Raw genomic sequence first — 24,136 nt, 5'->3', positions numbered from 1 at the left:
TAGGCAGAAGGGAGGAGATGTCCCATCATTATCCACATGATAGTATAGCCAAAAGGTCCCATCTTGGCCAGAACACCATAGTGATAGGTGCTATATAGACAAATTACAGTGTTAGTTGCAGACAACATATAAAGGCATGCTAGAGGAGGGGGAGGAAGAGGGTAATAACAGGAGCCTGGGCTTTTTTCCATAGACTATATGCACAGTTTGTAGGTACATTTTTTCTTCTGGTTAAGAATTTTTTTTTATTAATCTTATAAGCAATCCATGAATTAAAATGGATTTATGTGCTTTTCTGAATGTATTAACATAAAACACAGAAGCAGCCAATATTTAGGTTTTAGTAGTAGCAGCAGTAAGAACAGAATTGAAATTAAACACACTGAAGATCTCCCTTTTTTATGGGGGTAAGAGAAACTCAGCAAACTAAGGAGGTGGAAGTGAGGATGTTTAGTTTTACTACTGGGTAGGGTACATTTTTTTCCATCCTGCAAATATTTTCAACAGTTTGAAATTGTTTCCTGTCTCAAATCAGCACAAAGTTGAAATCTTTAAAATATTTGCAAACTGAAAAATCACAAGGTTGTTGGGTTTTTTTTTGTTTTGATTTGGTTTTTTTGTTTGTTTGTTTGTTTGTTTGTTTGTTTTTTTATTGATTTTTGATCATCTCAATTCAAAAGTTTTTTTTTCCAGTAATTTCAAAATATTTCTTTTCAAGTTTCAGCTTTTGTCTTTTCTCTTTTTAAACCTTTTTTAGTCTAATGAGCTTACATTTTAAAATGAAATGTTTTCAAACTGGAAAAAAAATGGACATTTTCATTTCAGAAGCATTGAAATGAAGCATTTTGACAATTTTAAAACTTTTCCTCACCCTTTTTTTAGTTGAGGAACTTGTCAAGAAATTATTCTGTTTTGCAAATACAACAAATCAGTATTTTTCATTAAAAAACTTTTCATTTAAAAATTCCCAGCCACCTCTACTCAGTACTTCACAGGACTTAGCCCTTTACTATAATGAATTTTTTATTCTACCTGCCCAGGGGAAGGGGAACCCTGTGGCATAGCCTACATTATACCTTTGTTCTGAGACCTATGCAAGATTTTGGGTTCAGGACCTGAGATGCAGTAAAAATCTATGGTGCTTCTTGTAGACCTACCTCCTCTTCTGCTTGTCTTGTCTCCAGAAGAGAGTTATTTTTGATGCACCAGACTATAGTCCCTGTTCAATGCTTTCACTTTACATTTCTTCCTCCTTAATCCTACCTTTTTTTATTTTCAAGTCCTTTGGGTTTTGGGCTCTTCTCACAAATCTGCTTCATTGACATCAATGGGAATTAAGGGCATTTAGCACCTTTCCAGAGTTGCTCAGCACCTTGCAGGATCAAACGCTTGAAGTCTAGCATTTTCCTTATTAGAAAGTAATTCACACTCAACCAAGAGGCAATTCTTATTGTATCATAGTCGCTGAACAACACTTTGGTGTGTATGCATCTTACTGACTTTTATTTATTATTTGGCTTGTGATAATGCCCAGAGGTGCTAATTGGGGATCAGGGCCCCATTGTACAGAGTATGTAATCGCTATAATCACCACAACCTCAAGCAACCATGGAACAAATTTAGACACTAATTTGCAAAACACAAGTCTGGCACAAAATGAAATTCTCTGAAAAGTTTCCTACCCATCCTGTTTCTAGCACTTAAATAATAGCAGGCACAGAATGACACTAGAGAGGGCTACTTAGTTATATTTGGCTGTGTTTATGGATGTCTGTATGCTTTGAAAGCTAGAAATTTGGAAAGTTTCTTGAAATAAATAGTCACCAGATATTCTTTTGAGTCTAAAATCTAAAACTGTTGTTGACCAATGGATAGAATCATAACCTGATAGAATCATTTGTCTTCACACTGTTAAAAGTAAAACCTAGCGTTAGTACAGCTTGGGAATTTTGATAAATTATGTCTCATCCAAAATCAAGGTTGAAAGGAAATGCTCTGAAGCTGGCTTTGAATTAAGTTACGTGTTTAGGTAATTTTACTATTTTGTTAATTTAAAATACCTCATGGACTTTCCCAATGCTCTGATTTATTTCTAATTGAGACTGGGGACTTTTCTCTATATATCTCCAAATCCAAAAAATATTTACAGGCCCATCTCAAATTTGCCCAATATTTTACAGACAAATTATTTAAAGTCCTGGGAGATTATCACTAATGGTTGTCAGAGGTGCATACACTAGTATGTGGTATAACAAATGATAAGGTGATGAAATTATATAGTGTCTGAAGTTCAAGGCAGAGTATATATTTTAAACAATGCATTAATGAGTATCACTACAGAATATTCTGTCCAAGACACAGGATAAATCTCAAAGGTTTAGAATCAGAGTTTCCTGATCATATAAACTTTACAGCCTGTTCTCCTTAACTGCCTCTGAAGGACCCTTATGTACTTTTTTTCATCTTGGATCAATATGACCTTTGAAGAAAAATTAAAATAATAATTTCTGCATCTAGCATGGAAAGTATTTTCTTCTCTCTCCAATTAAAATGTCAAGTTGATAATTCAAGAATTAAAACAAAGTACTGTTAAGGACTTTCCACGTGAATTTTCATCTGTAGAGACTATACAGACATGGGATCAGAGCGGATCAGACCAGATGCCCATCTAGTCCAGTATCTTATCTCTGACAATGGCCAAAACCAGAAGCTTCAGAGGATGGCATAAGAACTCTACTGTAGACAGATGTGGAAAAGTTGTATCCTGCTCTCATAGTTAGAGATTAGTTTAAACCCTGAAACATAAGGTTTAAAATCCCTTGCAAAAATTTTATTGTAATTAATTATCACTGGACATTCATCATATCCATATAAATAGCAAGATTCAAAAAAGCAATTGGATAAATTCTTGGTCTCTGCAACTTCCCATGGCAACGAGTTCCACAGATTAGTTACACAAAGTTGAAAAAGTACTTCCTTTCCCTGGCTTTGCACTTCTCACTTTTTTAATTTCATTGAATGTCCCCATGACATGATGCCAACCTCACCCTTTAAAAGTAAGCAGTCTCAGTGCCAGTAGAGCTTGTGGTGTGGCATTTGAAAGCTAGAGGGCCAAATCCTGCTTAGCTTACTCATGTAAGCACTCCAGTTGATCTCACTGAATAGTATGGTTCCCGCTTTGCCATACAGAAGGGAGAAGGTCCACAGAGAAAGCTGGCTCAAGAGCAGTGTGAAGGCAGCAGGCCAGGCAAAGGGAATAGTGTTAATATAATTGCCCTCAGAATGACATGTAGAACTCATTCTTCTCTGAGAGACAGAACAGATACCCCACCCCTGCAGAAAGGGGGAAGGAAAGGGAAACAGAAACTGGTGATTTAGAATTTGCAAGGCACTTAGGACTCACCCAAAGCCCACTGAAGACAGTGGGCATCTTTTCACAGACTTCAATGGGTTTGGGTGAGGTCCTTAGATGCTACAGGGACACAGGACACATAGATTAGTTTGAATAGACCTAGCAGTGGAGGTGCGGCATTAATCAGAATGTTGCATCCCCAAGTTTCAGGCTAGGTCCATAACACATTGCAGAGAGCTAGTGCTGCCTCTTGCGCACCATGGCTCCCCCTCTTTTGCAACCAACAGCAGCACAGCACAGCAACTAGTCCTGCTGTGCTGCTAGTGGCTTCCGAAACACGCTGACATCTCATGTGATTAAAGTGAGCAGGACAGTGGCCCTCAATACAATAAGTCTCACTTAATTATATACATATATTTTTAAATTCTGTGCTTTTGAAGCAATAAACCATTAGAAATAGCAGACCCACTTAATGGATCAGATCACAGAGCTTTTTTAGTTTGTTTTTGGAAAGGAAGACACTATTTAGCCTTGGAACAAAAACAAACAAACATAACTTTGTTAATAAGCATATTTAATATTGTGCCTATTTATGTATTAAGTGTTTTATGGAGATTTTGGTTCTTTTGTTCAGTCTTATCTTTTTTTCCCCACTCTCTTGTCCATGCAGTGTATTTATGAATTATGCATGCAAATATAATTAAAAGTAACAATTGGCAATTATACTCTAGTGACATTATTTTATTTTTAAGATCTGATACAACTTTAACAGTACTGAATTGATGCAAGCAGAAAAGCTTCTCCTTAAAAAGTCAGAACTATCTTCTGAGAGGGTTTCCTGCACTGCCTAATGGAGGCTGGTTTTGCAACTAGAAGCTTGTGCATTCCACATTAATAGGCTGTAGATCATCAACATTCTGAATTTTAAACATGTTGACCAGCGCTATTACCTGCTCAAAATCCAGCAGAATTTATTTTCAGGAAAATGTTGTTGAAATTATAAAAAATTGCTCAATAAACAATAAGATTTCAAGACCTAGTGGTTTAGACTGTGTACTTCAAACAAACAAAAACACAACTTATATTAATGTTGATACTGATAACAAAAATGCATTCAAATAATAAAACATATAGACCAAAACATACCATACAGATTTTAGCCTAATACCAAAAGAGGTATAACAGAATTGATCAGAACTATACTGCACTGATGGCTTTAATCCTACAAAGGGATATGAATGTATAGCCTCTTACATGGGTATGGAGTAAACCATGGCAGGATTGGGATCTTATACATATCAGTCTGAAGCATCTGTGATACAAATGTCATGTGTTGGTAAGATATATATAGACCATAAATTTGTCTTTAAACCATGCAGAAACTGCAAATGGTGTAACATTCAGCAGCATGCTTGTTAAGCAAAGTTTTTTTTCATGAAGACATTAAACCTGTGCTCTACCATCTGCACTGGCTCCCTATTAGTTTCTAGCTTGCTTTTAAGATGTTTTTGTGTGTAAGACCCTAAACAACCTAAGACAACCTCCTGCCCTCCCCCCGCACCCTGTCCCCATGACATACTGACACAGTTGTAGTCAGCAGTGGCTTCTGAGCCAGGTATAAGGGACTTTTTGTAGGGAGTTATCCATTAGGCCTCTGGACCTTTGCATCTCACTTCCCCACCTTGGTTCAGAACAGCCTGAGTTCAACAAATTTCAGGGCATGAGTTGTTTTCTCTGGCAAGACCCCTTGTATATAAAAGGTTCCATTATTAATCTAATAAACCAGTTATAAATCCCTTCTATTCGCTACCTGTGACACATAATAATCTAGTCTCCTGTGGTCTGTAATACTTCGGTTGAATTTCAGTTGTTGTATTTAATGTGAGAGTGCTGGGTGGTGTTGACGGCCTCTGATATACAGGTGGTCAGACTGGATGATTTGGTAGTCCGTTCTGGCTTGGAGCTCTAGGACTCTGTGATTCTGTGTTGCAAACATAAGTACTGCACATCATAGTTATGAAGCACATTGCCAGAAGGGGTAAAGTTCATTCTACAATATAGTTATAAGCAACCTATTGGATTCTTGGCCTATAACAAGCTATAATAACTGATTAGCTACTCATGAAAACATTTAATTACTTATTAATTAATTAATTAAAGGTCTTTAGACCTTTTTTTTAAATAAAAAAAAATCTTACTATAAAGTGCAACACTGTGGACCATAGGTGACTGGAAGATGGCTGCAGCTGAAAAGTGGTTGAACACGAAATCCAATAATGATTTTGTTGGTATGGTTTATTACATCTATTATATTTATGTAACTGTTGGCTAATGTGTTCTGTCGGTATTGCTGGAGTCTGTTTATTTTATCAGATGTATTTTTTCCAAGGTTGTCAAGGACACGTAAAGCTTAGAATAGGAGCTCTTATTACTAAAGAATAAATTTGACTAAAAACATATTTCAGTGACTTTTCCTTTATGAATTTCTCCCAGGATGCACTACACTCAGGTGGTTAATTTTGTGTTTTCTGAATGCACCTTTAACTAAATCAGTGCATAAGTCCTCAACAGCTGGAATATGATTAAAGTTCAATTTGGCCAAAAATAACCTATTTTCAGAAGATGGTCCTGTAGTGGAGGATATCAAACAACAGACATGCAAAAGGATTAATTGTGCTTTGGGGAATATTTCAGAACTCCAGACTAAATAACCTGGGTGCTATATTTTGGTCTAAAGAACACAAATTCTGTATTTTAATAATATCAAAGTGTGTTCTGTGGAATCGAAGACATGAGAGACAGAAGAGACCTAGCAGGTTGCCCTTACCTGCTCACACATACAAAGAAGCTTCTTAAACTCACCCTGGTTTTACTCCAATCTATGACACAGACCACGGACCTATCACACAGACCCCCTTAGGCACTCAAGCAGTGCCACTGAAATTAAATGGTGTTACTTAATAAGCATAATAAGGCAAGCAGATTTTGATCCCAGTCTATAACTTTCTTCCATCAACCTCCACTTATCTAGTACCAGTTAATTCACTGTTCCTCCCTACAATCTCGCCATCATCAATTCCAGAGCTACAGTTCTCCCTCTGCAGTCCTTTGCATCTGCCACACTGTTCCTGTGTACCTCTGCTTTGCAGACTCAAAATCTCTTTTCAAAGCTCAGCTGAAAACTTAGAAGCAAAGAAGAAAGTTTGTTTCTCTAGCTCTCTCTGCCATTACAGAATAGAGTTGTGTTATTTAGCTGTGCAAAGCATTAGGGGATGTGGGTTTATAGGCAATGCACTGTACTAAAAATGAAAGCTATATTATTATAGTGTGCAGTCACTTGTTATGCTGCTGCTGATACGAAATTGTTCCCTATAGTGGGATATCATTTATTTACTTGTCACACTTGTCCTCGCTATTGCTGGAAAACCAGATATTAAATGAATTCAGAAGTGCATGCAAATGACTTTAATATGGATACTGGTATGTATACCAAGACTATCCAGTTATACTTAATGACAACAAAAGATTTGGAGGGGATATTAAGCCTTATGCTTTAGGTCTTAAACTAATCTCTGACTATTAGACCAGGATGACACCTACGTGGGGGGCAGATTAAACCCACGTTTTCCTACAATAGGGAAGAGTTTCTTATAGCACCTGGCGCTGGCCACGCTCAAAGACAGCATTCTGGACTAGGCAGAGTTGGGTCTGAGCCAGTCTGACAATTCCTGTCCTGATTTCTTATCTGGACTCTTTGGTCTGAATAATGAAATGTGGCTTGAGATCTTCATGTTTTGAAAAATCTGATTTTTAAAAGCCTTTGGCAGGGTGGTGGTGCCATCCAGTCTACCTGTCATCCTTCCACTCAGCCCTACTTCTTACTCTTTAATAAATATAGGACATTTATATTTTAAATGAAATGTGGAGAACCTTGTTCTGATTGATGACTTCCTGTTGTCACTACTGAGTGGTACTATATTATCAGAGAGAGTTTTCTAAGCAAGTAGTGCTATTCAGTTATAAAATGCTGTCTGGAAACCATCACTCATGGACATGCACTTTGGGGTTTATTTAAAAAAAATAAAATCTGTTAATTAGAGAGATAAGTAATTAACATAGGAAATGGGAAGGAAAGGATGATGACAGATGCTGTTTGTCAAGACTTGTAAAGGCTTTAGGTGAAATAAGGAGCCTCCTAAGTTATCTCATATCTTTGCATGGGTGAGTAAAGTCACTCATCATGAAAGCCCTGGGGAAAATAATGGGCAATGACCTTTCTTATTCAGAATCATGTAGGCTTCCTGTATTCTAACTTTATTGTGAAATTAGCTTTATTAGGAAAAATGTTGAAGGGGTTATCCACACACAATACTTGTACCACTTTAACTATACCAGTATAGTTAAATACTATTCCAGTAAAATTAAAGACGTGTGGATGTAGTTACAAAGATGCTTTATGCTGGTATAACTATGTCCAAACTAGAGGTTGTACCAGTAAAATTTCTTCAGTAAAATCTTTGTTGCTTCAAAACAGAAGATGGGAGAGATGAATACTGGTGCTGTATTAACTCTGCAGAGTTTATTTTGTGAATGCATCTATGTACTGAACCCTGCAGTGTGGCACATGAGGACAGCTATACAACAATCACAATCTAATGTCACCAATTAATAAAATACACTGCTATTTTAGCACATTAGCTTGAGCACAGCTAGTGTGTGTGTGTCTGTCTGTCTATTCATGCTGGGAAGCACGCCTCCAGCTGCACTATAGATGGACCTAAAAGGAACTGGAGAATGTGAGGAGCAGGAGGGAAACTGAAGAGGTTCAGGATGAGATTGTGGAAAAAAGGCAGAGGACAGTGATAATGCTGAGGGTGGAGATAGATACCATCTTCTGCAGTGGGGGAAGCTGCTAACTCAAGCCCTAGCAGACACTCCTGTTTAAGGTTGAATCTTGAACCTGAAATATTTTCTCTTACACGCTTTGGAGGCAGACGGCTTCCTTCTTACAGTCAAATTCACACATGATTTTTGAATGGAGATGATGACTATAAACCATCTCTGTACTGATTTTCTCTTCAAACTACACCTTCCTCCTTTCAGAACTGCAGTGGATAAAAAAAAGCAAATAGTAGAAGTTTGGAAAGTCTGCGCTCCAAGCTTGTGAGTATCAAGAATGTGTGACATGGCTTGTTGCCAGTATCATATTCCTCTCTACTGTATCCTGCCATGCTATATCTCAGGGCATGTCTCCCCCGAACCCTTGCTTTTCATGAAACAAGGTTCCACACTGATGGTGCTTTGTGAAAAATTTAGCCTGGCCACTCAATTCCTGGAATGTTTAGAGCTTCAAAGCAGACCCAATAAAAACTTCTTGAAAGCTCTCAAGAACACTTCCTAGATAGAAGCGCCATTTGCGCCTTGAAAAGTATCTGAGTAACTGCCCAAGTCATAACATGTTTGCTGTCTATTTGCTTCTAGATTCAGCAGAAGTTTCTCCCATGTGACATTTATTGCAGTAGCAAGGCAAAAGTTGGATCCTGGGTGACACAGGATGTAGCAAGGTAAAAGTTGGATCCTGGGTGACACAGGATGTCCTGCTGACATAGTCCATCAATATGATAAACAGCAGCGAATTTAGGGCTGACCTCTGGTACAGCCCATCTTCACTTCAGAGGCACTTGTCATTCAAAACATTTTGGGATCACTGTTTTAGGTGCTCTAGATAGTGCATTTACCATAGTTACTGAATCCTCAGGCACTCCATATTTTCTCAGCACTGGTGTAAGGATCCTTCTGTCCACTTTATTGTATGCCTTTTCTAGGTCTATAAAAGCCTTAGTTGTTGGTACCCTAGCCACTTCTATATCACTTGCCAAATCAGCTTTGTCATATATAATAAATGGATATTATTTGGAAAATACTACCAGGCATCCTGCTAAGAACTGTTTGTTTGCCCTCAAGCCACATTTGAATCCACATCATGGATCCCAGTTACACACACAAATCCAGATCCTTAGCTGGTGTAAATTGGTGTAATTTCATTGCCTTCACTAATTTACCTCAGCTGAGGATCTGGCCTATTGAGCATCTTTCAGCAATAAGTTGAGTACAACACATTGCCATACTGCAAGACAAAACTAGAGTTTGACAGTCAGAGATGGAAATTTGTGCTGCAGTGGAATCCAATTTATACCTAAAAATGTACATCTTCAAAAATAAAAGTTAAGAAATCTGGAAGTGAATTCAGGGACTCAGCCACTTTCCCATGGCTATATAATTCTTCACCACTCACTATCACTTCATAGATTACACACCAAACTATAATGTAACCTCCTTAATTTAGTCTGGAATTGAAACATGGCTTGAGAGTATGAATACAATGGGAAAAGGGGCTTCGTGGGGACACATAATATTATACACGTGTCACACAGGTTACTTTTTGTTTCAGAATGTTGTGTTTGTTAGTGGAATACAAGGAGTACCAGGAATCAAGATTCTGAATTCAGGTTTGCATGCTCAAGAAGTCCAAGTAATTCAGATTAGCATACAGACTTTGGATATTTTCCTTCAAACTGAAACAGCCAACCTGTTGAGGTTCATCTATCAAAAAACAAAACAAACCACTTTTCATAATACTAGTGAGATATGTAATCTTAACAGATCTCTAGGCAACAGAACCTAATAACTATTCTCTCCTTGTGTGTGTGTTTTGAGTTGACTGCTATGAATTCTTAAGGAATAATGAGGGATTCATTTATAGAGGGGGAAAAAAAACAATGCACAACTCTTCGTTCTGGATTTGTAATGTACAAAATAATCCATCAGGAGAAAATTAATCCATTAAATCCATTAAGTTCTTCAAAGGCTCCTTAAAACAAAACTTCAACAACTCTAACATGAATTATAGATGGCTTGGTTGCAACAGCTTTAAACTGTAATTGATAATGGTCCTTTCCCTTAAGCTTGGGAGAAAAATTGTGGAATGGCTTGCGTCTGATTCATTTACAAGATGCTGTACATAGAAATATTAAACTATATTTTACTATATTTTACCATAACTGGGTGAATGTATATTTCATTTTGAAATAGATTTAAAAAAATGCAGATTCTATATTATAAGCACTTTTGACAAAACCAGAATCATACATTACAGACAGCTAAAAAATGCAGAAATTTTAAAGATGTGTTTTCCATTTTCCCCCTCAAATTTCAAAATCCAAGATTTCAAACTCTGAAATTTTCAAATCCAAAAGAATTCCCACCTGCTCTGTACACAGTACATATTTGAGTTCAGCAATGTTCCTATCAGTCCATAACAAAATATGCAACTAAACAAGTCCTCTTCAAAATACTTTGACACATGCCAACCCTTTGTAACCTGCTGTCTCTCTAAGAGAAAGAGAGAAAGAGCCCCTTGCAATGTGCCTGGAAATTCAACACATTTGGGCTATTTCAGACCAGGAGAAGGGAATGTTTTTCCAGCAGTTCTTTCTTATATGCTCAAGTATCTCTGCTGATTGCAATGGTAGCAGTAGCATATATAGAGAGAAGAGACCTCATAGGTAGAGAGGTTGTAGGTAATTTAGGTTTCATAGATCAAAATTACAATAAAGTAAGGGATAGTGGGAGAAGAGTTTTACTTCCTCTTTCTGGATCTGGTAAGCAACAGTCCTTCACAAATATCCTTCCTCCTTGGCCCTGGTCTACACTTACCTGGAGATTCGGTGGCAGTCGACGGGAGTTACGCAAACTACGCAGAGTAGCTTGCGTAACTCACTTCGACTGCTCTGCTTCACTTCTGCGCACTGTCTACACTGCGCTGCTGTTCCCATCGACGCACCGCTACGCTACTTGAGGGGGTGGTTTACCAGCGTTGACTTCCTGATCAATTGAGCTGGTCTACACTGACCGCTCAATCGATCCAGAAAGATCGATCTGGCGGCGGCGAATTTGCCGCCGTCAGTATAGACATGGCCTTGGTTTGTGGCCCATTCCTATTTCAATTTACACATTAGCCACTGGTTGATAACCAAACCTTTACATTCTACTCCCAAGCCTATAGGCATCCAGTAGCTCTCACGGGGCTCTGCATTCAGTACCTCCTGTTCTGGGATGGATTCAAGTTCAAGTCCAATTTAGAGCACATTGCAGCTGGCTAAACTAGAAGTGACAAAGTCGTGAATCACAGTAGCAAGTTCTACATCTTAAAGAAAAATTTGCAACTGCTTGACTAAATGCAGATGAAAGAAGGATGCCCTACCTGTTGCTGCTACCTGGTCATACAAGAGCTGAGGATGCAATCTGACCCCCTTGAATTTCAGTCTTGCAGACTCACATTCCAAATGGGGCAGCTAGACTCTTCGCCATATCTTCCAATTGCTTTCCTCAGCCCCCTAGCATCACCCAACTCTCAGCCAAACTAATTCTCAGCCTGGTGACTCAAATCCATGCCCCAATCTCCACCAGAGCAAATGGACTGACTCTTTTTAAAAGAAAATATGTTGAATTGCTTTTAAGGGACTGGAGGTGGTTCCTGGAGTGAATTCTGTGGCAGATAAATACTGCAATATAAAGCAATTTCTGGCTATAATGAGTTAAACTAAGGTTGCGGATAAAGTATACACAGAAACTGTGAATTCAGAATCACATTTTGACTGAGGGACAGTCATTGCCTATTTTGTTCACTTCTTGCAAAAGTCATAAGAATGAAGCTTTATTGGCATAATATGTACAGAAAAGCCCATAACCAAGATTGACTTAATCCAGAAAGTCAGATTTGTTTTGCTACTGTAAATGCATCACTTACCCTTTCCAGCATCAGGGCACAGTCACTGGGTTAAGTAGGACAATTTGGCCTACCAGTCAAATGCAAAGAATTCCTTTCCAGAGTAAACAGAAGAGTCCAAAATAAAAATGAACGGCTATTCAGCCTGCTCACACAGCATGCCAGACCAAGTGTTTCCTCTTGGTTGCAGCACAGTAGTGATTTCTCGATTCCCTCTGGAAGCCCAGACTGAGGATCCCTAAAAGATGAACAGTTTGCACAAACCTAGCCTTAAACCTACACTTTTCCAGCTGACCCAAGCCAGACAGTCTGTCTCCTTAACACAAGCCTTGCTCCAGGGCTCACAAAAAGTCAGAAATCCTGCCACAGTGCCTCATGGGAGTTGTAATTCAGGTGCCTTATGCCCTTGTTCTCCTCTATAGGCCAGACTACCTGTCTGGTCTACATCTCCCATGATGGTCCATGGTCTCCTCTACTGCGGAGCCACTCCAGTGCATCATACAAAATATACTCTTGTTAGGGAACCTGAAAGGAGAATGGGTGCAACTAGGCACCTGAAATAGGACTCCCACGAGGCCCCTCTGCAGCATCTCCCAATCAATACTTTTCAGGTTTGGAACATTTGATTCCCCTGCTCCCCCAACAGGTCAAGATTTCCATGGAGAGCAGACAGACACTTGTCATCTCCCTCACCCTTCCCCCCTCTTCCCCCCCACAAATCATTTTGTGGGAATTCTTCCCTGAAAGAGAGTCAATGGAAAGGTTTTGACCAGCCCTAGTCTGAGTCATAAGCAACAATTTTATAGTTCTGCTACCAAATGACCTTCTCAAGTCACTTGACCCCTCTATGCCTATAACACTTTGCTCTTGTCCTTAAAGGGATGGGCTGGACACAGACTTTCCTTTAAAAGGGACAGCACACACTGTTACAGAGACCAAATAAGAAATTGTTTCAGGAAGAAAATTAAGTAGTTTTTAAAGGTTAGGTCATCCAGTCAGAGACCAGAAACTGTCAGGGCTCAGAATTCCAAATGGCTGTACATTAGGAAGGAGCGAATAATTTGCAGACAATAGTTTTATTTGCCAAGTTTAACCTCATTCTGCTCATGACGTCTAAATTTTTCAAAATCACTCAAATTTATTTCTATCTTGGGTATTTATATGGTTCTCATCATCATAGTATCTGAGCACCTCACAAACTTTAGTGTATTTATTCTCACTACATTCCTGAGAGGTAGGGCTGTACTGTTGTCTTCAGTTTACTGATCGGAAACTGAGGCACTGAGTGACTAAGTCACTTGCCCAAGGTCACACAGGTAGTCTATGGAAGAACGGAGACCTGATCCTGCATAACCCAAGAACTAGGCAATGCCATAACCACTAGGCCATCCTTTCTCTTCCTTTCTTTGTCCTTGCAATTAACATATTTTAAATGATTTTTTAGTTTTACCCTCTGGATTGTTTTCAGAAAATATCCTAGACTCCATATTCCATATTTCTGCTGGTTAGTTATGATTAGTTATATAAGTCACATTGTATTTACATTCTCTAATCGGATAAGCAAACTTTTATAATTTTAGGTTTCAAGAAACAACCTGAGCTTTGAGTCTCTCAGAGATGTGTGATCGTGTAAAGAAAGATAATCAGGGGGAATTTTAGATATCCTTATCCTTCCCCCCCACCTCATTCCCTTTTAGGGCTACAAAGGCATCTCTCTTAGAAAAAAAGATTACTATAGTTTATGCTGCCATTGGGTGCCTTTACACAGTACAAAGTTTAAATGTATTTTTCAATTCTATATACATAAAGAAAAAGCTTGTGCATGTTGTAACAAACTTGGGTGAGTTATCCCTGGTGCATGCTCACCAGGTTGCCATATTTAGCTTCAGTGGGTAGTGAGGACATCATAGAAGACCTGGTTGTGGGAAATAGCCTTGGTTCAATTGATCAAGAGTTGATGCACCTTAAATTAAATGGAAGGAAAATCAAAACAAAGTTGTTAATTATGATTTGTTTTTTATTTCAAAAGAGCAGACACTGGGAAATTAAAGGAATTAGTTAGAGAAGCCAACTGGACTGAAGAGCTCAAGGACTTAAATATAGAGGAGGCTTGGAATTTCTTTAAGTTACATATACAAAAACTAGTTGTAATTTGCATCCTGAGAAAGGGGAAAAACTTGTGGGAAAAGGCTCAAGATGCAGCTGGATGAATAACCACCTCAAAAAGCTTAATAGGAGCAGAAGTAGGCAGAGCGAGAACAGGGAATGAAACAAGGGATTCTTCAGCAAAAAAAGCTACATCAAGGAGGCTAGAAAATGTAGGAATAAAGTGATAATTTTGAAAAGTGAAGCTGAGCTAGATCTTGCCAAGGATATTAAAGTAAATAAAAGATTTTTTTAGCTATATAAATAAAAAGTGAATAAGGAAGGATAAAGCGGGGCTGCTGTGCAGTGTAGACAGGAGGAGATTGAAAAATAATCTGGGTATGGCCCAAAAATTAAATATTTTTGTGTTTTTCAATAAGGATGATATTATAGAACATGGACATGAAGACAAGAAATTACCACATCGAAGCAAAAAAAAATTATAGAGTTTAATGTACTCATATGGGGAGACCAGGTAATTTCCACCCCAGAATACTGAAAGAACTGGAACGTGAAACTGCTAGTCCAGTAGCAAAGATTTTCAATAACTACCTATTTGTGGGTGGTACCATATGATTGAAGAATAGGTAACATCGTCTCTATATTTAAGAAATGGAAATAAAAGTGATGCAGCAACAAGACCAGTTAGTCTAACCTTGGATTTTATGCCAGGTTTTAGAACAACCTTTGAATAAATAATTAAATTCATGGAGGTAAATGGAAAGGGGATGTAATGCTACATGGGTTTACCAAAGGTTGACCATGCGAAACTAACCTGATTTACCTCTTAAAAAAGAGTAACTGATGTTTTAGATAAAGGACGGTCTGTAGATCTAATATATTAGGACTTCAGTAAAGCATTTGACTCGATACCACAGAGGCAACTGGCTAAAATGGAGAAGGCTGAAAAGTGAACTTTGGACTGGAGGGAGGTTACTAGTGGAGTTCCTCAGGTATTGGTCTTGGGACTGCTCTTGTTTAATATTTATTATTAATGACGTTGGCACAAAAAGTAGGAGTGAGCTAATGAAATTTGATGATGATACAATGTTGTGCAGCATCATCAGTACACAGGGGGATTGGAATATTATACAGGAAGATCTGGATAACCTTGAGGACTAGAATGAGAGAAATGGAATGAAATTTAATAGTACAAAGTGAGTCACTTAGAGTCTAATAATAAGAATTTCTGCTATAAACTGAGGAAATCATCATTTAAAACCAACAGAAGAGGAGAGAGACCTGACATTGCAGAGACCTCAAGCATTGGTGTACCTGGTCCCTCCTATTCTCCGCCTGTGGCAGAGTTTATTTTCATGAAGGTTGTAATATCTTAGTCTAATTCCAGTTGTTGGGTTTAGTGTGGGTGCTGGGTGGAGTTGGTGGCCTGTGATACACAGAAGGCCAGACTACATGATCTGATTGTTCTTTCTAGACTTAAAGTCTATGACTTTAATCTAACCACTGGATGAAATGTGCTCTTATGGCTGGCTGGGGCTGGATAGACTGTCTCTGGGCTTCTAGACACATCCTTTGGGGGTGTAGATCTTATGTCTAAAACCCTTTCTGTGAGACAGGACTCTGTAGACAAACTGTCTAGATCTGAAAGTAGTGCCAGCTTTTCCAGGCCTCCCTAGCTCTTGCATGCTCCGAGTTCCAAAGCTATGGGCCCTCTGGATGACTACCTTCCCCTCTAGGAACTATGTGACAGTGAAATAAGGAACACACAGACTTTGCAAAAGGAATTTCTAAGCGACTCACACTTTACTCATAGGAAAAAATCCCAAGAGATTTAGAGACCTATGGAAAATAATAAAAACTACCACAAAAATCCCTCTCTCGTGTCCCAACCACTCCAAGAGCCCTCTGGGTATTGGTCTGCCCTTTCAGTGTCCCAGGACTCTTCTTTCCTCTCCTCTTTTTCTGCCTGACCAGTCTTGCTGCCTTGTTCTGATCTCTTCTCTCACATGGCCAATGAAAAAGACTTCCTTTTATAACATTCCAGTTCCCCTCCTCCCCCATGTCAGGTGACTCTCCTGAGTAGAGTCAAGTCCCTTATCAGGTGATCCATTACTGAGTTACAAGCTCACCTGAAATAATTTTGTTCTGTGAGTGGTAACCAGCTCATTGTCTTAGGGTGCTTTCATTTGAAAAGGAGACCCTCGAGGTTAATGATTCTGGATTGCCCTGCATTGTTAATTCTCTACTAACACCTCTTAGAATCTCAGTCCAAAATGAAGGTAAAAAGGCAACAGTGAGGTTGCAGTGCAGTGACAATGGCATTCACAAAACAAAATTGGTTTATACTTTGATACAGACACACACTAATCTGTGACACATGCATGGTCCTAATTGCAAGTGGTCAGTTCATTCGTTGTCCATCTCATTACCTGACCGTTCCAGGACACTGGCCAGGGATTTTGAGAACCTTGTGCCCCTGTTGTGATAAGTTGTCTTCCATCCCATATAAAACATACCGTTTCTGGTGTGAATGCTGAAGTATGCAAGTTTCAGATCCATTTTCCATGAGTATTTGTGCAAGCAAAACAACAACATGAGTGTCTGCAGAAAGTGAACACAAAAAGAGCATGAGCATTGACAAAATACATTAATATTTAAATATGAACAAATATTTACAAAATATAGAAAATCACCCTTTTCTAGTTATAGCTCCTCTACTTCTAGCCACTAAGCACTTGATTCAGTGTACATTTAAGTCTAGGGAATGGGCCCTGGGTCAGGCACTAAACAGGAATTTTCCCTTAGTTCAAATGACAGGAGCCTTGTCCTTTTGGAGCATGAGGATCTGAATCTTATCCCTACTGTAATTTTGAAAGGCCAAGGGCTCATATCATGCAGTACAGTGAGAAATGTATGTTTTCTATCATCCCCTCAGCACATACACCTAGTCCTGGTCTACACTTACCTGGAGATTTGGCAGCAGTCGACGGGAGTTACGCAAACTATGCAGACTGGTGTGCTGTGCTTTCCTTCTATGCGATGTCTTCACTGCGCTGTGCTGACGGGAACAGTATTTCTGTTGACGCAGCGCTACACTACTTGAGGGGGTGGTTTTACTCAGTCAACTTCCTGATCGATTGAGCGGGTCTACACTGACTGCTCAATCGATCCAGAAAGATCGGTCTGGCGGTGGCGACTTTGCCGCTGACAGTATAGACATACCCCTAAATACACATACAACACCTAAAACTACAAAATGTATGTGCTTTAGAACAAAAAGGATGAATGTGTTAAAACAAAAAACAGATTGTCTTCATTTTAACCCTGACAAATCCTGTATTTACAGCACAACTTTTAAACAAATGCATATTCAACACATCACATGCATAAAAAAAAAGATCACATACCAAATGGTGAAAGCTGAATATAGACCTCTTAATAAACTTGTTCTGCCCCCAGTTTATATCAATGCTTTTCATATAATAAAACCCTCCTTGAGCAAATACCCGATAAAATAATAAACCTGTCAAAAGCATAAATTGACTGCTCACAAAGACTATCTGGCAGTTTGTTCATACAGAGGCAGATGCTCTATTATACCACACAAGCTGCAGGAAACATTTGTCTGTTATACAATAAGAAGGGAAAATAGCAAGCAAAGATTAACTTTGACTTTACAGCAAGCTAAATATTCATAGGAGAAGAAAAGAAAATATCCTGTAAATTAGAGTATATGATGTCTGGAAAAAAATGTATACATTAAATTATTTTCATTAGATTTCTACATTATATCCAAATGTTAAGGTGTGCGATTTGACTACAAAAATAGCCATTATTAAAATTTCAATAATAATAATACTTTGCATTTATTTTCTAGAACTTTTCACATTGGTGAAGTCACTTAATGCACTACTAGTAGATACTCATATACTGTGGTGATAAGGATAGAATAAGAACCTATATAAATTAGACTGGAGAAGAACAGAATATGAAGTGTTCTAAAATATTAAATAATTACAGTAATCCACACAATATCCCTGTTAGATAGGCAAATATTATTGTACCTATTTTACAGATGGTTACACTGAGGCACAGAAAAGTTAATGATTAATTTAAAAAAACAAACAAACCAGCAACACACAATTAGGCCCCAAGCATGGAAGCTCTTTCACACCAGAGGGCTCTTACACCCATATGGAACCATTCTCAAATCAATGGGGCTTCATATGGGCACAGCCTACATGGAACTGTTTGCAGGATCAGCACTTTCATCAATGTGAGAGACAGGAACAGAACTAAAAAGTCCTAACTCCGTTTCATCTATGGATGAAAAATGCTACATAAGAGCTAGGAGATATGATTAATAACTCCCAGTCCACTGCTCTACTGGAGAACCCTACATCTCCAGATAGCCTATTGTTATATGGCTCATTATAAGTGACTTTTTAAAAGTTAGGGTTCATATTTTAAAGAGGCTCTGAATGGTAAGAAGCATATATGTTATTAGATTGGTACTATTTTACCAAATAACCCATAAAAAAAAAAAAATCAAACGAAAGAAATCAACTATTTTTTCCATAAGACCCATAGCTATATGTAGCACACAATTGACACAATAATGGAAAAGGTATTGATTGTGTGTAGAATATTAAATCACCAGGACAAAAAATGTTATTCATTTTGATATTTAATTTCTTGCTATATTCCTCTCCTTGAAATATGTCCTGTATTAACTCTTGTGCAATGAAACTAGTCTAGAGAATGATTGTCAGAATGCAGAGTTTGTGAGGAGATTTGATCAAATGAGAAATGATGCAGGCTTTTGGAAGTTTCTCTTCTCTCCTCCCCATTAGTTATATAAAATAGAGGACTCTATTAAATAAAAAAAAATCATTAAAAGAAAAGCCAGCACTGAAATAGAGACTAATTTTCTGATGGCATTTGGATTTCTTAAAGCTGAAATCGTTGTTGTAAATTCAGAGAGTATTAGGAATATGGCTCCAAAATAAAGGGGGCAGATCTCCACTTTTCAAACTTTTGGGAAGTGAGATTTTTCAAGGGGTTTGAAATTATAATTGAAATGGACGACACCAACTATTCATATGGTTTTGTCCATTTGGAAAAGCCTATTTTTAGCATTCCTGCTCCTGATGTACTATGTGCATCACAAACAGAAAAAGCAAACCTTTATGAGAATATGATCCTTCTGGCATAGGAGACGGATGCTTAAACATAAGAATCTGTCAGAGAATCAACAGGAAATAGTTATGTTGTCAGCAGAAAATGGCAGTGCCAAAACTGATCGTGTGCTGAACATACATGAGCTTTAGATCCTCCCCTTTAGAGCTTAGTTCAACGTTTATAAAACTGTATTTTGCAGGAATTCACTGCAAAAGAAGAAAGCTGCTAGACACACACACACAGAGACACCCTGTTTATATAAAGATGTATTATCTTTCACATTATGTACTGTCTGACTTTATATTATTAGAAGTTAAATCATCTCACATGCGTTTCTGTAATTTGTCACTTCTAGCTGTAATGAAAAGAAGAGTCTTCCAGTGCTTGGGAGCTTCTCAAGTTGTGCTGTTGAATATAAGTGCAGGTTTCAGTGGCCCCAACTATTTCAGCACAGTGCTAAAAGGTAAATTTGCTAACATTATCTCATTTTGTTTTGGATTCCCACCATACTTCAGTGCTAATTTTTTAAGCCCTGTTCCTAAGTGACAAAGTCTGCTAGGTCCTCTAGGTCGTTGAGAGAAGCACCAAACTGCTCCATGAGAGCACCGGGTTGGGTGTCAGTGAACAAACAGAGAGCTTGCTACAGCAACCAGCTCCCATAACTACTTGCAGCCATGAGAAATGCTGCTAGCATGGTCAAAGCACAGGCTGAGGTCTCACATTCTGAGTTTGGTATTGCTCTTGCATTGTCCCAGGCTCTGATAGGTTTGGATGAGAGGCATTGCCCTCTTTAAATATCTGTGTCCAATAATGGGTGCATAGCAGCTTCTTGTTTATCAAGAACTCATAGCAAATGATCTAGGTACTTTGTGTCCAGTTTTTGCTGGCCGCAGCAGTGAGAGCTGCCAATCAGGGAGCTGAGTACAACTCACTGATTCTATGCCTGGCCCCCGGCACAGCTTCAAGTAGCCTGGGACCGCTCTAACTTCCATTCACCAGCTATAGTAATTCCCTAGGAGCTTATGCTAAATGGCAACTGCCACCATGTATTCCACTTCCCCTGGCCACCTCTCCATCCCCAGTGCACCCCTCTGCTACCTGATAGCCTCAGCTTCAGGGAAGGAATACAATCAGCTCCTATGACAGGTTTCATACATATTTGAAGCATCAGCACACACACACACACACACACACACACACACACACACACACACAGCAGTATCCACAGGTGTAGGTTTAGGGTCAGAGAGTCTGTTCCCTTTTTGATGTCAGAGTTGCAGAGTTGGATGAGATATGGAATCTGCCCCAATACATCTAATGCATGTTTGGGCAAGTCTGTGACTATTACCTCTCTGGCTTACGCAGCCAAAAGAAGATTCACTCAAACACAAGATATCGGAAGATCCTATTGGCTCATAACCTGTATCTGGATACAGGTTATCTCCCACAGAACCATTCAATGGTTGGGGCAGGGGACACATCTTAACACTGGAAATAGGTACTTACTGCATTTCATGTACAGAAAAAAAAAAAGACACAGGGACAGGTTCTCATTTCAGTTACACTAGTGTAAGCCAGGAATAACTACAAACAAGATAATGGAGTTATATGGCATAAAGCTATTATTTGAAAGATCGGCCCATGGTCTGTTTCTTCAGGGGCTTATATAATTCATTTAGAAGTGGTAAGTAAGTGAATTATTGTGATCCAGCTGTTATTTGAATAATGAATTCTTGATTTCAATGGTTGTAGCACTATCAAGATTTCAGACAAAGTGCCTCCATCTTGGTATTTCTTAAGTATCAATATCCTGAAACCCAGAAATTCTGCTTAAACTATAGAATACATCTTCATAATCAGTTAGCTTCCAACTGCCCTCTACACCTTAAAAAAAAAAGAGTTCACCTGATAGTTATATTTTAACTCTCCTTCCACATACTTGCTTGTGTAACCGTTACTATTCTCATTCTTCTGAGACAAAAACCATGATTTGGCAGCTAATTATGGAGTATGAGCTACGAGTATGAAATACAAAAGTGTTCCTGATTTTGTCCTCCCATGTTGTTTCTGTATTTTCTGGCTTGTAGCACTGTCATATAGCTTATGATGGTTATCCATTCTTGTTGACACAGACATCCTTAGAATTCCATACCTGGTCAAGCTGTGAGCCATTAAACACAGAAAGAGGACTAGGGGTTGGGAGGGCAATGGTTTCAATTTCCATCTCTCCAACACTTGCCAGGTGTTTTTTCTCCCTGCTGGCACTGACCATTCCAGAGTTCTCTGTCATAGCTTGGGCAAGAAAGTAGACGAGTTATTACAATTCGATTACAATGTTTAAAATTATGGAACCCCTTTTTCTTTTGAAAGAATCTGAAGTTAAGCAAATATTTATGTAATCTTCAGTGAACACAGAAAGAAAACCAGTATGAAAGAGCTGTCCATGACAAGTTATTTTAAGAATTGGAGTACAGAAGGGATACATCCAGATCTTACGCATCAATATTCTCCTCGTAATTAAGTTTAAGGCCCCAGTCTAGCAGCATGTGAGCAGTCCCATTGATTTCAACGGTACTACTTAATGTGAGCAAAACTAAGTACATACATGGGCCTGGGGCCTGCATGAGAATGTTGAAATGGTGGGGATGAAAAAGAACAACAAGGCTATGGCGGTATTTTATAAATATTGCAATATTCTCTGGCCTTTTTATAAGTCCAATACAAATTCTGATTTCTTGGTAGTGAAATGTAGTGAAAATGGAGATGATCACAGTACCTAGAAAATGAAAGGCATAAGAGAGGTATTATGACAGAGATGCAGCAATTATTTTTTCTTGAGGGACCTTTTCTAAAGATGTAGGGTGAAATCTTGGTCCATAGAAGCCAATGGTAGTTTTGCCATTGATTTCATCTCTGGTATATACATACATAGAGTGAAGACACAAGCAAAGCTATATGTTCCTCTTGATCAGAAGAAGAAAAACAGAAATCAGAAGGCAACTTAAAAACAAAATGCATATACCCACACACTGCCCTCAAAAAAGACAAACTTTGCTGGGTTCCAAACCAGTCATAAAACTTCAGTATCAAAGGTTTCTATCCCTAAGGGGAAATACAAGGATTCATGTAGCTAAACTCTCTCTTATCTCCCATGCTGTCTCATGTGCCTAGGAGTATTGTATTTTATCCTCTGGCATTTCAACAATGGCTCTCTGCAGGATCCTTCAGGGAACAAACAGAATTCACACAGACCTCTAGGTTAACGCTATTCTTGTAGTTACATCCATATTTAAATTATTCTCTGAATCAAAGGCAGTACTCATGTAATCTCATGTCATGAGAGGAGTTTGTTCCACTGAAGTACCTACTTTTTTTGGTTTTTGACCATGGAACTTGTGCTAAGGTGTCTGACATATAATGAGCTAAAATGAAGATGAATTTAACTGAAGAGAAAAACAATAATAAAATTAACGGGATAAATTGAAGTCAATGAAGTTATATTGATCATTACCAGCTGAGGATCTTGTCCAAAACATTAATGATCTATTCTTCAAAATAGATGACAAAGCTTTAGATAATAGAGCAGTTTGCCAGTAGAATAATAGTCACATTTTGCAAACATCATGCAACTTCTTCTAATCAGCAAAAAAAGACACCAAACTGCCACAATTCATACCATCCATAGCAGTCAACATTTCAGGTTTGTTGTTCTACCAACAAATACACCAAGAATCATCTCTGCAGAGAAGAATTTGCTTTGTTTCACACAGGCCCTGTATTTTGTTTAAGGTCTCCAGTCTGATATACATCCTGCAATTTATTATTTGTTGTGTATTTACTTTAGAAAAATCTCATTTTTTAAAACATATAATCAGTGCTTTCATCCTTACCTTAATATTCCATTTGTTTTTAACTGAACCAAGTGGTGATGTCATTAAGGTTAGCCATTTACTTTGATTTAGTTCTTCATCCAATATTTTAATGATGGTTGATGTGATGGGGCTTGCACTCACCTCACTGGCACCTCCTGCTGGCCATCTTGGGGATTAGCTCTGCAGGTTTGTATGCCCTCTCTCAGTGGAGCCTCACCTGTCATAACATCTGCTTCTGGACCCACAACAGTCCAAGGACATCAGCATCCTCTTCCTGACATGGCCCTCTGGCCACGTCAGGGTCTGTGCTCTCCCCTTCCGGGGGCAAGTGCTGCAGTTCAGCTGTTCTGCCACTACCCCAGTGGTGTCTGGGGGGAAGGGGCTGACCCAGTCCCACCCACTACTCCAGTCCTAGCCCAGGGACCCTGTAGATGGCAGCCACATGCTGCATCCCATCCAACTCCTCAGTACCTTTCCCTGGCCTCAATGGCCTCACACCTTCTTTGCCTTTACCTCAGGGCCTCAGCCTGCCAATCCCAGTAGCCAGCCAGGAGCTCTCTCTAGCTCCCTAGTCCCTCGTAGCAGCACTGCTCTGTCCAGGGTGCTAGCTGCTTCATCCTGCCTGGCATGCATCCAGTCCTTCCTCCTTGAGCTCTAGGAAGTAGCTGACACTGTTCTGTCCCACAGGTCTTCTTATATGGGCTTGCCTGGCCCTGATTGGCTGCTCCTCTGAGCCCCTCTCTAATTGGCTGCCTCTTGCACAGCCTTTTTAGGATTCTATTAACTCTGTAGAGACCAGTGTGGGAGGGAATAAAGAGTTGGAAAAAATTTTCTGTA

This window comes from Emydura macquarii, unplaced genomic scaffold (assembly GCF_026122565.2).
Source record: "Emydura macquarii macquarii isolate MOO-44397 ecotype Brisbane River unplaced genomic scaffold, CSIRO-AGI_Emac_v2 contig_499, whole genome shotgun sequence".
Lineage (NCBI taxonomy): Eukaryota > Metazoa > Chordata > Testudines > Chelidae > Emydura > Emydura macquarii.
The sequence above is the reverse complement of the archived record's forward strand: the minus strand, read 5'-3'. Positions refer to the sequence as shown.